At 46.1% G+C, this 14430-nt stretch overlaps 1 long non-coding RNA gene across 5 annotated transcripts in view; it reads right to left on the bottom strand.

Moving 5' to 3' along the window:
- Nucleotides 1-14430, bottom strand: part of LOC144772355 (uncharacterized) — a 250308-nt gene that overhangs the window by 163046 nt on the left and 72832 nt on the right. For 2 of the 5 annotated variants that reach the window (XR_013599727.1, XR_013599728.1), the window contains one exon: nt 8793-8861. The exons of the other annotated variants lie outside the window; for them this stretch is intronic. This is a non-coding gene — a long non-coding RNA (uncharacterized LOC144772355). The remainder of the gene's footprint in view (nt 1-8792; nt 8862-14430) is intronic. 5 annotated transcript variants of the gene reach the window in all.

Raw genomic sequence — 14430 nt, 5'->3', positions numbered from 1 at the left:
AAAATCTCTAGCCTCTCGCCTGATCTCAACATCTTCTGTTAGGAGCAACCCCGAATCTCGCTGAATTAATGAGCTAATATTATTCCTGCTCCTCTCAGTCCTAGCTTTCCAGGCCAGAAGGGAACCACACTTCTCTCCATAGTCAAAATTCCGGAGCTTACTAACTTCCCACTTGTCGTTAATTATCTTATCAGCTCGTGCTTTGAAGCTTATCTGCAACTCTAAAAGCTCCTTTTCGAGTGCAGGAATCCTTCCTCTATCCTCCAAAACCGCTAACTGTAGTTGATGTTCCTTTTTTTTTATTAAATCAAGATCATGAATGTCCTTTTCTTTCTTAGATTTTCTTTTCAACACCATCTGTGAGCCCAGAATACCTCTTAAATAAGACTTAAGTGTTTCCCAAACTGTTTGTTCTGAAGCTGTACCACTATTAAATAGGAAAAACTCCGACAAACTCCCCATGATTTTGATTTTAATCTCTTCGTCTAAAAGAATTGTTCCGTCCAAGGTCCACCTATACTCTAAAGGGCTAGTCTTAAAATTGATTTTTAGCTCAACCACAGAATGGTACGACAGACCTACTGGAATATATGAGATTGAAACAATATCAGGCAAGAGCACTTGGTCTAAAAGAAAAAGATCTATTCTGGAGTATTGTCTATACTTTTTACTATAAAAAGAATATTCCCTAAGGGTACCATGCTTAACTCTTCAGGCATCCTGTAAGGTAAAGTCCTTCATAATATTCTTCAAAGCTAAAAGGGATATATTTGGGGGTTATATTTAGCTTTAGAGGTACGATCTAACTGGCTGTCCAATATCAGATTAAAATCGCCCCCTAATATAACTGGAGCCGTGTGCTCTCCTCTAACTTCTGAAGAAAGCTAGAGTTGTCTTCATTGGTGCCATAATAAACAGCACACGAAAAGGTGGAACTACCAATAGTGAGGACTGCCACCAGCCATCGCCAAGACTGGTCAGTGGCCCAGTTCTGGACCCTAATCCCCTTGTTAGCACGAACAATTATAGCTACCCCCCTAGTGGAACCCTTTTGCTTGGAGCAAAGAACTTCCTGTACCCAGCTAAGTTTTGCAAACACTTGACAGCACACTTCGGCTTCTAAATGGGTTTCTTGTAAAAGGTATACATGGGCTTCGATATTTTTTAAGAATTCGCACACCCTTAATTGCTTCTTCCGACTCCCTATGCCATTAAGATTCCAGGAAAGGATTTTACTACTGGTTACCATATCGGAAACCATTGTCTGATGCAACCGCACCAGTAGCCAACAGTGGCCAACATTCACGTTCTAAACTGATAACATAAAGACTTATGGCATATGAGGACATTTTTATATTTTCTCCCCCTCCCCTGTGACCCCCCCGCCCCTCCACCCCCGAGGAACCCTCCCATCATGTCAGGCGTGAACACGCCTTAGGGGGCTCTGCGCTCCCGAGAACACCACCCTACGTGAAAAAGAAATTTCTTCCCTACTGAGTGACTTATCCTTCTCTTTTTTTAAATATATTTTATTTATATGTTTAACCCCCTATATTTTTTTTTTACATTGACCCATTTTTTTTTTAAACCACCTGAGGTGAAAGAACACTATACAGTTCTTATATCTTATCTACTAAGTGTAGGTGTGTAAGTGTGTGCAACCAACGTACATTTACATTCAACATTTAGCTGCCTCAATTCGTGAAAGTACAATGTACGATTCACTTATCATTTTCCCCCCTTTATATTTCTCTATTTCTTAATTGCTTGATCTTGTTATTGCTTGAATCTGATTATTTCCTCATTTTTGATAGCAGCTCGTCGACCTACTTTGGGTGGTTACAATTATGCATTGTATTGTTCCACATAATCTTAAGTAAAGCGGGGAATTTCATTTGAACTTGAGCTCCCAGGGAATGAAGTTCTGGCATCCTAGAACCCAGCTCCAACTGCCTTTGAGCCGTCTTCCCCCCTATATCAGATCTAATTTGATAGGGGTTAGCATGATAGTGGAGAGTTGAGCGTGCGAGACATCTGCTAAGTATGAGTTCCTTAACCCTGTAGGTTTGGAAGTAGACCAGAATCTTCCTTGGTGCTTTGCGATCCGGATGCAACCTAAAAGGGTCTCTGTGCACCCTCTGAATCTCGGCCTCTAGGTCAATATCTAACCAATCCTTTAGTACACCTTCCCGTAGTAACCTACAAACAAACCCCTTAATGTCCTCAACTTCTTCTCCTTCTGGTATTTTAAGGATTCTGAGATTGTTCCGCCGACTTTGTGTTTCCAGTCTCTCCATGTCCATCATTAGTGTTCGATTTTGTGCTTTGAGAGCATGAATATCCTTAGAGTTCCCTATGGTTGTTTCTGAGAGTGCGGTGACTTTACTCTCCAACGAACTGGTTCGAACCGCTATTCCCTCCAGCTTAGCCTCTAGTGCGTCAAATCTGTCATGCAACCCCCTTTGGTTGCCCTCAGAAATCTCAAACTTTTCCAGTAAATCCTCACTCAGTTTTTGGAATAGAAAACCATGTCTATCCCTCTCAACCTCAACATCGGCCAATACTCGGCTAGTAGGTAAAGCAGGGACCTGGGTAATAAGATTACTAGGGGGAGAGACTGAAATGGGGGTTTAATTAGAGTTAATTGGGGAATCTGAGGAATGGAATGGGCCTCAGAACTCAATGGAACCGGGGCTGTAGCAGAAACAGGAGTTGAACTCACATAGGTTAATACAGCAGGAGGCTCCTGTTCTACTAATAATAAAGAAGGGGGCTCCTAGGAGCTTATTGTAACACCATCACCAGGGCTGGAGTGTACCGTGACCTCTAAACACTCCTCATTAAGGGCCGACTCGAGTATGGCATACCTATTCTTCAGGGCCAAGATAGGGGAGCGGCCGCTTTACCTAGTTGAGATACGGTCCCAGCAACTACCGCCCCTACTTCTTCTACTGCTGCTTCTGCGTCTGCGTCTACTACCTTTACTCCTGACTTTTCTTTAGAGCTTGCCACATGCTCCATTATTTGGAAGTAACTTTTAAGCGAAGGAGTGCCTGGAACTGCTTAGTTACCTTGACTGTCCCACCTTTCCTTGTTCCCCCCTTCTTTTTCTGTTTGTATGGGGATATAGGCGTAGGTCCCCCTCTCTCTGAAGTCCCTACTAGGTCCCAGACCCCCTGTCTCCTCAAGTCTTGTTTAGACCTGAGCTGATACCTGTTCCTAATCTCTCCCCCTCTCTCTTTAGGTACAGAGCGTTCAGGTTGATTGGGACCAGCAGTGGAAAACCCCAGGCCTATCTGTAGTGGCTGCCCCACCACTACTCCACTACCCTTGGTATCACTGCTCGCTCTGCTGGAACTGATTTGATGGAATACAGATGCAGCTACTGTCGATATATCTGCCTCCATGCAGACCTCCCCTCTTAGAACCTCCTTACCGCTGTATCACACTCCCAAAAGTCTTAAGGTTGATAGATGTCCCCAGCACAACGGGCCTCTGAAGCGGGAGAGAAGCACCCCCCTGGAGCGATGCCAAAGACTCCTTCGACTTTCAAGACTTTGGTCTCGGGGTGTTTCTTGTTTTCGCCTTTCCTTTTCAGACCGAAGCAGGGCCCCCGTGTTCGGCGCAACAACTACTGCAACTCTCCAGCAGACGCAGATGACAGCTCGATCGAGCCCCTCCGTCTTCCGCTTCCTAGCGTAATACCGCTTGCGCATTCCCCCGGGGTCCTAGCGCCCGAGAGCACTCACCGCAGACCTCCGAAGAAAGCACAGAAACGGAGAGAAAAACTCAGAAATGCTTTCGATACTACTCCCAGAACAATGCCCTCCACTCCTCACCGCATATTTCAGAAAAATCCGCTCCTGAATAGGGAAAATTCATATAAAAACTGCCTGCGGTGCCTCCAGAGCTCGGAGCCCCGCAGCAGCCGTCAGCCTGCCACCGCCATTTCCTCCCTGGCAAGGATTGTTAGAAATAAAAATATTCGGGCCATGCCAACTCAAGTTCTTTTCCTCTCTTACAGCTTCAACAGCTTTTAAAAGATCAGTATTTTCACCAAAATATATTATGATGCAACGGGCTTAGAATTACATAAAGGGCCAAATTCCGATCTGGGCCGGAAAGCTCTCCGACCAATCCGGATGCGGAGTGTTTTCTGACCAAGCCAGACTCCTGCAGTCCGACCGAGCGAGTACGGCCGCATACTGTCGGACTCAGCTCGGTTGGACTCCCATAGAAGTCAATGGGAGCCGGTCGTACAACGTGTACATGGGCTTCAATTGACTGAATGGGTACGTCTAGCACAAGGGTGACCCCTACAGTGAGTATGCGTTGGTGCCATCTGCACCTTACATGCCTGTGTTGGGGAGACCCTTGGGTCTCCCCCTGTGTCCGAGTCGTAAGGCTGCGGGTGACGGGGGGTCCGACACGGACCCCCAAAGGCAGCTTGTCGGACGTTTTGAGAGCCGGAAACTTCGGCTCTATCCAGCTGTCCGATGTGTGCATCGTACTGCCTCGGTCGGAATTTGCCTCCATTGCACGGCACAGTTCGGTTACGGCCGACACGTACGGAGCGATCCGGACCTGGAAACGTCTCGGTCGCCGATTTCACATTTCCCGCATCGTACTTGCTCGCTCGTACAGTGGTACGAATCAGTCGGAAAACATGCGTCTGGCTCGTACTCTTCCCGGCCGGATAGCGTTCTGAGCCATTCCGAGCAAGATCGGAATCGGCCCCTTAGTGTTGATAACATTTCTCCCCTGAGCTTGCTGGATATTAACTTTCAACAACTCAGATTGTTCTGAGGATTCTGCCATTTTGATTTTCTAAACCTTCAACTTGAAGTTTAAGTGAAGATATTTCCTGCTCCCTTTTGACAGTTTTAATAATTTCACCTTCTACATTGCTAATTCTTTGTTCTATTTCTGAGAATCTCTATTTTGCAATGAACCATTTATCATCTAGCCTTTGTAGCGCTTTTTTAGTCTCCTCTATAAAAGGGTGGGGGCGCTCTAATCTCCTCTAACCAAACTTCTAAGGATAAGTTATCAGGCATTTTAACAGGAGAAGGGGGGGTCTATTTTTGGTCGCTTTTTTGTTGTAGCACAGGTGACAGACAGGTCTTTGTTGCTTAGGCTTGAAATCGAGGAAGAATTTGCAGAAATGTTAACAACACTATTGTCACTACAGAGAAAGAAGCAGCCATAGTATGAGATACATTTGAGACAGCCTTTTTAACACCAGAAGGAGGAGTTTTATTTGAAATTAAGAAAGCTTACTGTTCCTGCCCCTTACACTTATGTACTGAAATGGCGGCCTTGTTATTCGTATAACATTAAACAGCAGCCCAGACACAGGTAGATACAGAACAGTGTGAAATTAATCTGAAAAATATTACATAATGAGTTCATACCCACTGAGAAGAGGAAGAAAATCACATTGCAGAAAAATCCACCTGTGTGTCTAAAGTTACTTTCCAAAAAGTATGCCATAGAGAAAAAAAAGATGCATTCGTTTAAAAAAAATAATTAGTTCAATGTGTTCCTTGTGGTCTATAAATCTGTCAGCTGTTAAAATAAAGCAGTTCCTTTTCCTCAGAGAGCTGGTTATCTTGCTACTGTGTTTAATTACAGGTCAGAAAGTCACCTTCTTTAAACATAACTAATGGTTTCAGTTCACAGAAAAACATTAATTCCATGTTCTGTCAAAAACAGAATTTGAACAAAGAGAAAAAATGGCACCTGAATTAATCATCTCAGCTCCTAATCTCCTCAACCCAAGAAAATGGCAAAGGGCACTGCTTCTGATAATAAACACATATTGTATGGCAAAGAACATATGCAGAGCTGCTCACCAACCAAGATACTGCTGCAGTCAAGTTTCTTGTTCCTTCGTGTTTAATTTTGTCACTGATAAACTGCCTACATGACCCAAATGTCAATGGTTCTTTCTGTCTGTGCCACTGCCATCCCCAAGCCACACCTACATGAATTACAATCTTAATACAGCACAGTGACCTATGAATTTACATCAAAGACCAGCATGCAGACTGTGTGTTATAGGTTAGAACCTCATGTTTATCCGCAGTATTTCATTACCCTAATGTTGCTTAAAAAAGCGTTCATTTGGATAGAAATACATTCTTATTAGTAAAGCCAACCCGAAACCTCTGTGGTAAGTTTTAAATCTTGAGTTTGTGCTTCTCTAGACCAGGTATGCTGCCTACTACTATGGATGATATGATGATAATGATGATAATGATAATGACATTTATAGAGCGCTCAAATACCAAAAAATGGTGTCTCGGCGCTAAATGTGAATGTGAATTCTCCACCTTGTAATCCTCATTCTTTTAGGTAACGTTCCTGTAGCCTGATTTATACACATTTGACTCATTGTCTCTGTATAATGTGTGTGTGATGTAAAGTGCTCAGACACCCTACAGTGGTATGAACAGCGCTACAAATCAAAGGAAATGCATGTGAAAGAAGGGCTATGGAGTGACAGGGGGCGCTGCTAAAAAGTGGTAGGAAGGGAATGCGTGGATAAGGAGGTCATCGGGGGGGCACCAAAAAGGACTGTCACACTGGGAACCACCAGTGCTAAAGTCAGCCCCACATGTGCCTCTGTGAGCGCTGGAACATGCCCACTTGCTCCACGATGCATTGGGAACCCACACATGCACTAGACTAGACCCCTCATGCACCGGCTCTAGCCCCGGGACCCCACAGTTGCACCTGTATCAGCATTTGAGCACTCACACTTGCAGCACTTAGCAGACATGCAGAACCCACACTGCACCAACTCATGCACCTACCACAGTCCTGGGGCGCCACGCAAGCACCTTTAAATGAACTACTCCTCAATACTTATACACCTACCACAGTCCTAAATGGCACAAATGCACCTGTGATAGAACTACTGCCCCATGTGATGCACCTACCACAGTCCTAGGATGCCACACATGCACCTGTGATAAAATTACTCCTCCATATTTATGCATCCACCACAGTCCAGGAGGCCACACACGCACCTGTCATAGGGCTACCCCTCCTCACTCATTTACTGACCACAGCACTGGGACCACACACATGCACCTGTGATAGAACTATTCCCCCATACTCACGCAATCTTGGATGCCACACATGCACCAGTCATAGAACTACTCTCCCATACTCACGCAGCAAGGGACATCACACATGCACCTATCATAGAACTACTCCCCCAATACTCACGCAGCCTGGGATGCGACACACCCACGTGTGATAGAACTACTCCTCCATACTCATACACCTACCACTGTCCTAGGATGGCACAGATGTACCTGTGAAAGGACTACTTCACCATACTCATGCACCTACCACAGCTCTGGGATGCCACACATCAACCTGTGATAGAACTACTCATCAAAACCTTGTGCACCCTGGGACGCCACACATACACCTCTTCAAGCAATGACATTCTGCACATGCACCTTTGATAGAATTACTGCCCCATATTCATGTACCTACCACAGCCCTGAGAGACCATAAGTGCACCTGTGATATAATTACTCCTCCATACTCATGCACCTACCACAATTCAGGACACCACACATGCATCTGTAATAGAACTACCCCTCCTCACTCATTTACCTACCACAGCACTGGGACACCACACATGCACCTGGGATAGAACTACTCCCCCATACTCATGCACCTACCACAGGACTGGGATTACACACATTTACTTGTGATAGAACTACTCCCCAATACTCATGTGTAGGACGCTGGTTCTCTATATGGTGTACTAAAGAGACGTACACTGTGCAGACAGTCCAGAGAATCTCCAAACGTCACACAGAGGTAAAAGCAGATCATTCTAATGCTCCTTTTGTGGTAGTGTAAGCGAGCAGTTAGGGTTATCAGAGGGTAGTGATACGCATTTGTTCTTCTCACAGAGGCAATAAATGAGAAACCCACACTCAAGAATATATATCTGAAACCAATTTTTTTTTTTTAAGTTGAATTTTTTTTTTTTTAAGACCAAGAACACAGTTCTAAGGTATGTACTTTCGGAGTTCAAAGTTCTGAAAATATATAATTTTTGTGCGCATTCATGCACCATAGGAAAAAGAGGAAAAATGCATATAAAGTCAGGTAATCCTTTTATAAAGTTCCCCTTCTCCTGTTAGGTCGATGTCAGGACCAGGTCCAAAGTTCAAGCAGAAGTTTGGGTGCATCCCAGATCGGGTGGGAGCAGAGTGCTGAGGGTCTTGGAAACTGGTGCGCAAAGATGAAGTGGGCCACTTGAAAATGTTTGAAACAGATGGATTTAGAGGTAAGTTCAGTCGGTAGCCTTAGAGGGAGGAGGTCGCACAGGCCTTGGAGCCAAGGTAGCAGAGCTGGTTAGTCAGCGCTGGGGCCAGTGGGGTCGGTTGCAGAACGAACAGGTCAGTCGGGCACCTTTAGGGTCTATGCGGTCAAAAGCAGGCAACTTAGGGGCCAATTATGATGTTGGCCATAAGGCCTCCGACCTAAGGTTGGAAGCCTTATGACTGACCTATTCTGTTTCAGTTTCGACCAGCTGTGTCAGGTATGCTCCGCAGGATCGAGTCGTTGCTAATAGTGGTCCAGCTCCTGATGTCACCAACACCCTGAAGTGTAAACACAGGGTGTTCGAACCATCAAACGAGGGAAAGGAAAGGGAAGGGGACTGCAGGGAAAAGGATCTGAAACAAAACAAATACAATGTGTAAGCCAGGCAGACATAAATGGCTACACTCATGTGGTCTCACTAGAATAAGCAGTACCTGTTGCATGTCCTATAGACCTCTTAAAACACCAGAGCATCCAAGACAGACCTTCTCCCAGGACAAAATCTGTAAACATATGAAATATATAGGTGATCTGAACAACACCCTTTCTGTGCATACTAATAGTACTCAATACGTACACCACATGCTCACATACCATAAATGATAAGACTGCTATCAGTGAAATGCTATCCACGAAGAATAACTACTAAATAAAGGGGTACTCGGCAGCATACAGTTTGACTCATTTTCCAATTATAATTCATCACAAAGCAGAGCATCAGAACATGAGTAGTAATGTTTGAAAAGGAAAACAAAGAAAATGAAACCAGGAAATCCTGCCCAGTCTCGAAGTAATTGATATCCAGAAAACACGGCAGCTTAGAACACTGGGCAATAGAAGGTTGTATAGTAGAGAATACAGCAGCGCGTGGTTGAGTCCTCACCACCGCGCTCTGCTTTAACAAAGTTTAATACAACAAGGACCAAGTCGGTGGCTATACGGTAACGCGTGGTTTCAATTATACCACCGCGCTCCGCATTAATCAATCCTGGACATAGAGCATGCAAATGGTAGCGCGTGGCTTCACTTTCACCACCGCGCTCCGCCGCACAAGTAGTTACCACGATGTCCACTTAGATTATAGGCGAACATGCGTGGTCGGAATGACCCCACCGCGTTTCGCAAGGTACTATCCAGAAAAAGGGTTGGGCGAACTCGGGACATATTACGGCAGCGCGTGGCCGACAAACACACAGCACTCCGCACAAATAGACCAGTGTCCTACCCTCGTAGATGACGACGTCCTTTCTGCTCTCAAGCCGGAGAGGCAGAATCCACTCGAAAACACAGCATGACACGGCACGAAAGAAAGCTGACTGCCCGTCAGCAACTCAGGAAAATCAGAATTACGCACGTCAGTCCCAGCGCGACCTCATCTTTAATACCTCCCCTCTGGAAGGAATCATGGGAATTGTAGTTTATTCATTAGGCAGGCGCGAATGAACCAAAACCTGACAAGCTGATTATGATACAGCCAATGTGAATTGAAACTGGTCAGTCATTGTGGCTGTCTTCGGACGGGCTCAAGAGGCCGTCTGCCAGTCAGAACCGGTCCATAATCCACATGGACGGCGGTTTACAATGCACGGTTCTCAGCAGGGTTTCCATGCCGGCCTTTCCAACATGGAAACCCTGTCGAAAAGCATTTTTGGGGACCACTAGCAGAACTACCTTCTGTTTTCAGCCTCCAGTTGGGGGCTGAGGGGGCACCTGTGGTGTCCCATTGATGATCCCTGCACCTTGTGTCAGGCACAGGGTGCACCGATGAACACAACTCCGATTCTTTATGGGAGCTTGTGTTACAGCCTGTTTACGGCTGTAACATGAGCTCCTATAGAGGAATGGGAGTATGCGACCCAACCATGTGCGGTTGGATCGTAATTTGGCGGGCGGGACCGCAGACCGGAGTTCGGTTGGTTCCGTTTTGCATCCGCCCAACATCGAAATAAGCTCCTTAGGGAGGCAATCTCGGGACAGTTGAAGAACGTGGGTCTCGGGTGTCTCAACGTGCTTCGACAGGTGTCTGCTTTAGGTATTTTGGGAGTCTGGAGTGGACTCTTCTTGGTTTTTACCATTAGGGGTCCGGTACACTGGGTATTTGTACACCGCAGGTCCAGTAAGTTCTGGTGCCTCCAAACTTAGTGGAGAGGCAGATTTGACCCAGCAGAGCTGTTGTACCTCTTCTAGCTTAGGTTCTGCTTTGAGGTCGTAGTTGACAAACCGGACTTCACAGGATCGGTGCCTACGGTGTGCAGGGGAGTGATACCTTAACTCCAGGGGAGCTTCTCAGTAATTCCTAGAAAGTTATAGGTGATCTGGGGTTCTTGGACTCCTAGCAGGTCCAGGACAACACAGCAGGCAGTGGTTGTCGAGTGCTTGGAGCAGCTGGCAGGGTTTGGTGCTTTTCTCTTCTGCAGCAGGGCTTCAGTTCTCGTGCAGCAGGTCTTTTTTCTCCTAGTCTTCATCGGTCGGATGAATCTGAGTTTCAGGTCTCAGAGGGCCACCTAAATATTGAATTTAGGGGCGTTACAAGGGGAAGACAGGTAATAGCCAAAGGCCTATCTATCTTTAATGTGTCTACAACCTTTAGTGTGGGAGGGGCACCACCCTATTCCTGAATGGAGGTTTTATCACCATGTCAAGATGGTGGAATTCCGGGAGAGGGGTTCACCTCGCCTTCCCCGCCCTAGGGAAGGTGGAGGCTATGGGGGGTGTTATGGTGTTAACCTGGGCTTCTATGGGAATTCACAAGGGCATATTATCAAGCCCATTATCGCCGCTTTAGCGGCAATAACCTGCAGATAAAAGCAGCGATAATGTATCGCCCTTTCTTGATAATATGGCCCATAGTGAGTTACACCCAGTTCAGGGTCCTCATTTATGAAAAGTGACGCATCGCTGCGTGGAAACAGCGATGCGTCACTTTTCACTGCGCCCTCCTTGCGACACCAATGATGCATCATATTTACAGTATGACGCATCATGGCGCAAGGAGTTACAGATACGTCAGTATTTCTGACGTATCTGTATGGCGCAAAAGTGACGCATTGGTGAAGTGTGTCACAAAAGTGACGCAACTCCACCAATGTGTCCTTTCACATGGGGCAAGCCCCATGTTAAAGGGCTTGCGTCAGTCTTACACCTGCTGTGAGGCAGGCGTAAGAAATTGACGCATTTGTGTCCTAGAAGTGGCGCCGTGAAATCTTATAGATTTCACTGCGTCACTTTCATGACCCTTTCTTGCGTCAAAACGCCCCCCTTGCATACATTATACCTGGCGCAGGTATAATGTGGCGCAGGGGTTTACAAAGTGACGCATCAACCTAGATGCGTCACTTTGTAAATATGGCGCAACAAGGCGCATTTTTTACGCCACTGGTGCGTCACAAAAAGTGACGCACTGGCAGCGTAAAAGTGACGCACAGCCTCATAAATGAGGCCTCAGGTATTCAAGATTTCATGCTGATACACTGAGGGGAGGGCATAGAGCAAGGTTAAAGAGGGAAACAAAAAAACGTTCGTGGTTTGCTAACAACTTTGCCACCGTTTGCTAGATCGGCACAATAATTGGAAGAAATTTCGCATATTTGACTACATTGTTTAGCAAACAAAACCTGAAAAAACTCTAAAATTCAGCAGTTATGTTTTTCAGCGCACAGTCATAGTCAGTACACCCCCTAGCATATAGAAAGTTTAAAACAAGACTGTCTACAAAGAGCACACAATTGAGGTGGTGTGCATTACGGTGCGCACTGTACTTAGCACACAAAACTGGTGATAACCTTTGGCTGTGTTTTTTGTAGTAAAAAATAGATAGATGTAAGGCACTCTGATTCCTTAGTGTCGAGTTCCCGGTATATAAAGGAAATCCTACACTGTTTGATGGCGGGTTCAGCTACAGGGTTCTACCTGGGCTCCAGGTAATCGCCGCACCATTGACATTGCTCTATATCGCTTTTACCCCAATATCAATGGTGACTCGTGAGAGAAACTGCTGTAGGCAAAGTTCACACATGGGCGTGGGTTCACTAAGTGATTTCCCTTTTGTTTAATCATAGATTAGTTCTTTCAGTTTTTGAGCCAACAACTTCATGCTGGCAAATAGTAACTTCCTAACCACAGGTTTATCTTTGTGTGTTCAAGGCAAAGTCTCTCACTTTTCCAATCTTAAACCCTGTGTTACCTACTTCAGCAAACAAAAACTGAAAACGCCCTGAAATTTACTAATAATGCGTTTCAGCTTAGGTTGGCACTGGCATTGCTCTGCATGTCAGTGGGCTTCTTCAGGGTGCTCTTCATGCTGGGGCCACAGATGAGCATATCCTTCTGTAGTCTTTCCTCTTGCTGAGCCACCTACTTTCATTCCCTCTGTGAGAAGAAAGGCAGGTAGGCTTCTAGGTGTTAGGCACACCCACAGCTTCTCCTGCAAGTTGCACAGACTTCAGGTGATGTCCTGTCACCTCTGGCACACTGGCTGGCGCGAAGCCCAGGTCTCACAGCAGCTCTTCGCCTACACTGTAATGCACTCCCTTCTTGTTCAAAAGAAACTTGGTAGCGCTAGGCGCTTGTAAATACGCCCCTCAGTGTCCCAGGGCTAGTAGATTTGAGCAAATGTCTTGCATTCATTGGGACTTACTGTAATCAATCCCTTAGCCTAGGGCTCGAGTCGGGATACCACCCGGGTGGACGGCGTCCCCCCACTTATTTTACTGGGAGCTCAATAACTGCAGCAAATGTAGCCACACATTCACTCTTTGGCCTCTTTGGGGTGAGATCGGAGCTGATTCAGAACGCTGCTAACACGCTGGCTTCTCTGATGCAATCGCATTTAAGGGGTGAGGGAGGGGAGGTAATGAGTCTGATGGTGCAAGCCACCTTTCGTGGCGTCACGTCCTGTCGTGACGTCAGCGTCCCCCACTTCTGTTTTTAGGACTTGTGCCCTGCCTTAGCTCTTCACCAACGCAGTACAGAGGAGATAAGGTTGGGAAGTGGGTTAACCCTCTGATGTCATCAATATAGGGTGCATCATGCCACCTCCACTATCTCTGCACATAACAAAAATAATACTTACATAGAACATATATCCTCCGACGTGTGTTGGGTAAGAGATTCCTTAATTATCGTTACACAATAAATATAGTTGTTGAACCTCCGTGAGGGAAACTCTCTACCCTCTTCACAAGTGCATTTCTTACTTATGTTTACTTTAACCCAAATTCAAAATGTATTCACCAATTATTTATTTTTACATTTACATTTTTAACGTGAGGTTATTATCGGGTTTTTTTTCCCGTTGCTGCGTCTTTGTGGGGCGGGGCTGCTCTCAGGGAGGAGGAGTGGTGATTTACACTCCTATGTGAGCGATTGGCTGGCCCGAGAAGGACGGCCAAACAGTCATGCGTACATCAGCGGCGGCTTGCACAGGTAAATGTTGTGGGGCGGTGAGGGGGGTAGTGGAATCGGACATTTAACGGGAATATGAAACCTAAATAGATAAATAAATAAAACCACTTACCTTGCGCTCAACGCATTGCAGACTTTGGTGATACGGCGAGCGCAAGGTAAGTGTTTATTTAGTTAGTTTTCACTGTCCCGTCATGTTTCAGATTCCATTACCCTCCACTCTGCCCCGCTCTGGCTCACCACCCCACAGCATTTACCTGTGCGATCCGCCACTGTTGTACGTAGCATGTTCTCCATGCAGGCTGCATTGCAGCCTGCATTGAGACATGTAACCCCTCCAGACCCTGGCTGAGCGCTGTGTCACAGCGGGAGTGTGGGGACCCTGGTGCTTCCTGTTTCCCCCCAAGAAACCAGGAGGATGACGCAGAAGAGGCGGCTGGCCGGGCGGTAAGTGTTTTTTTTCAACCTGATAACAACAAAAAAAACACCCACCGCCACGCCTTCCTCCCCATTCTGCTCCACTGCTACTTCCAGGTAGCAGCCGCCACTTTTATTCAGACTTAGCACTTCTAAGTGGAAGCAATAGTTCCAATGTTTGAACCTTGCATAAGTATTTCCTAGTCAATCACCCTTGTTATGGGTCCTGTTTAAGCACCCATGCACTCTTTT

This window comes from Lissotriton helveticus, chromosome 8 (genome assembly GCF_964261635.1).
Source record: "Lissotriton helveticus chromosome 8, aLisHel1.1, whole genome shotgun sequence".
Taxonomy (NCBI): domain Eukaryota; kingdom Metazoa; phylum Chordata; class Amphibia; order Caudata; family Salamandridae; genus Lissotriton; species Lissotriton helveticus.
The sequence above is the reverse complement of the archived record's forward strand: the minus strand, read 5'-3'. Positions and strand labels throughout refer to the sequence as shown.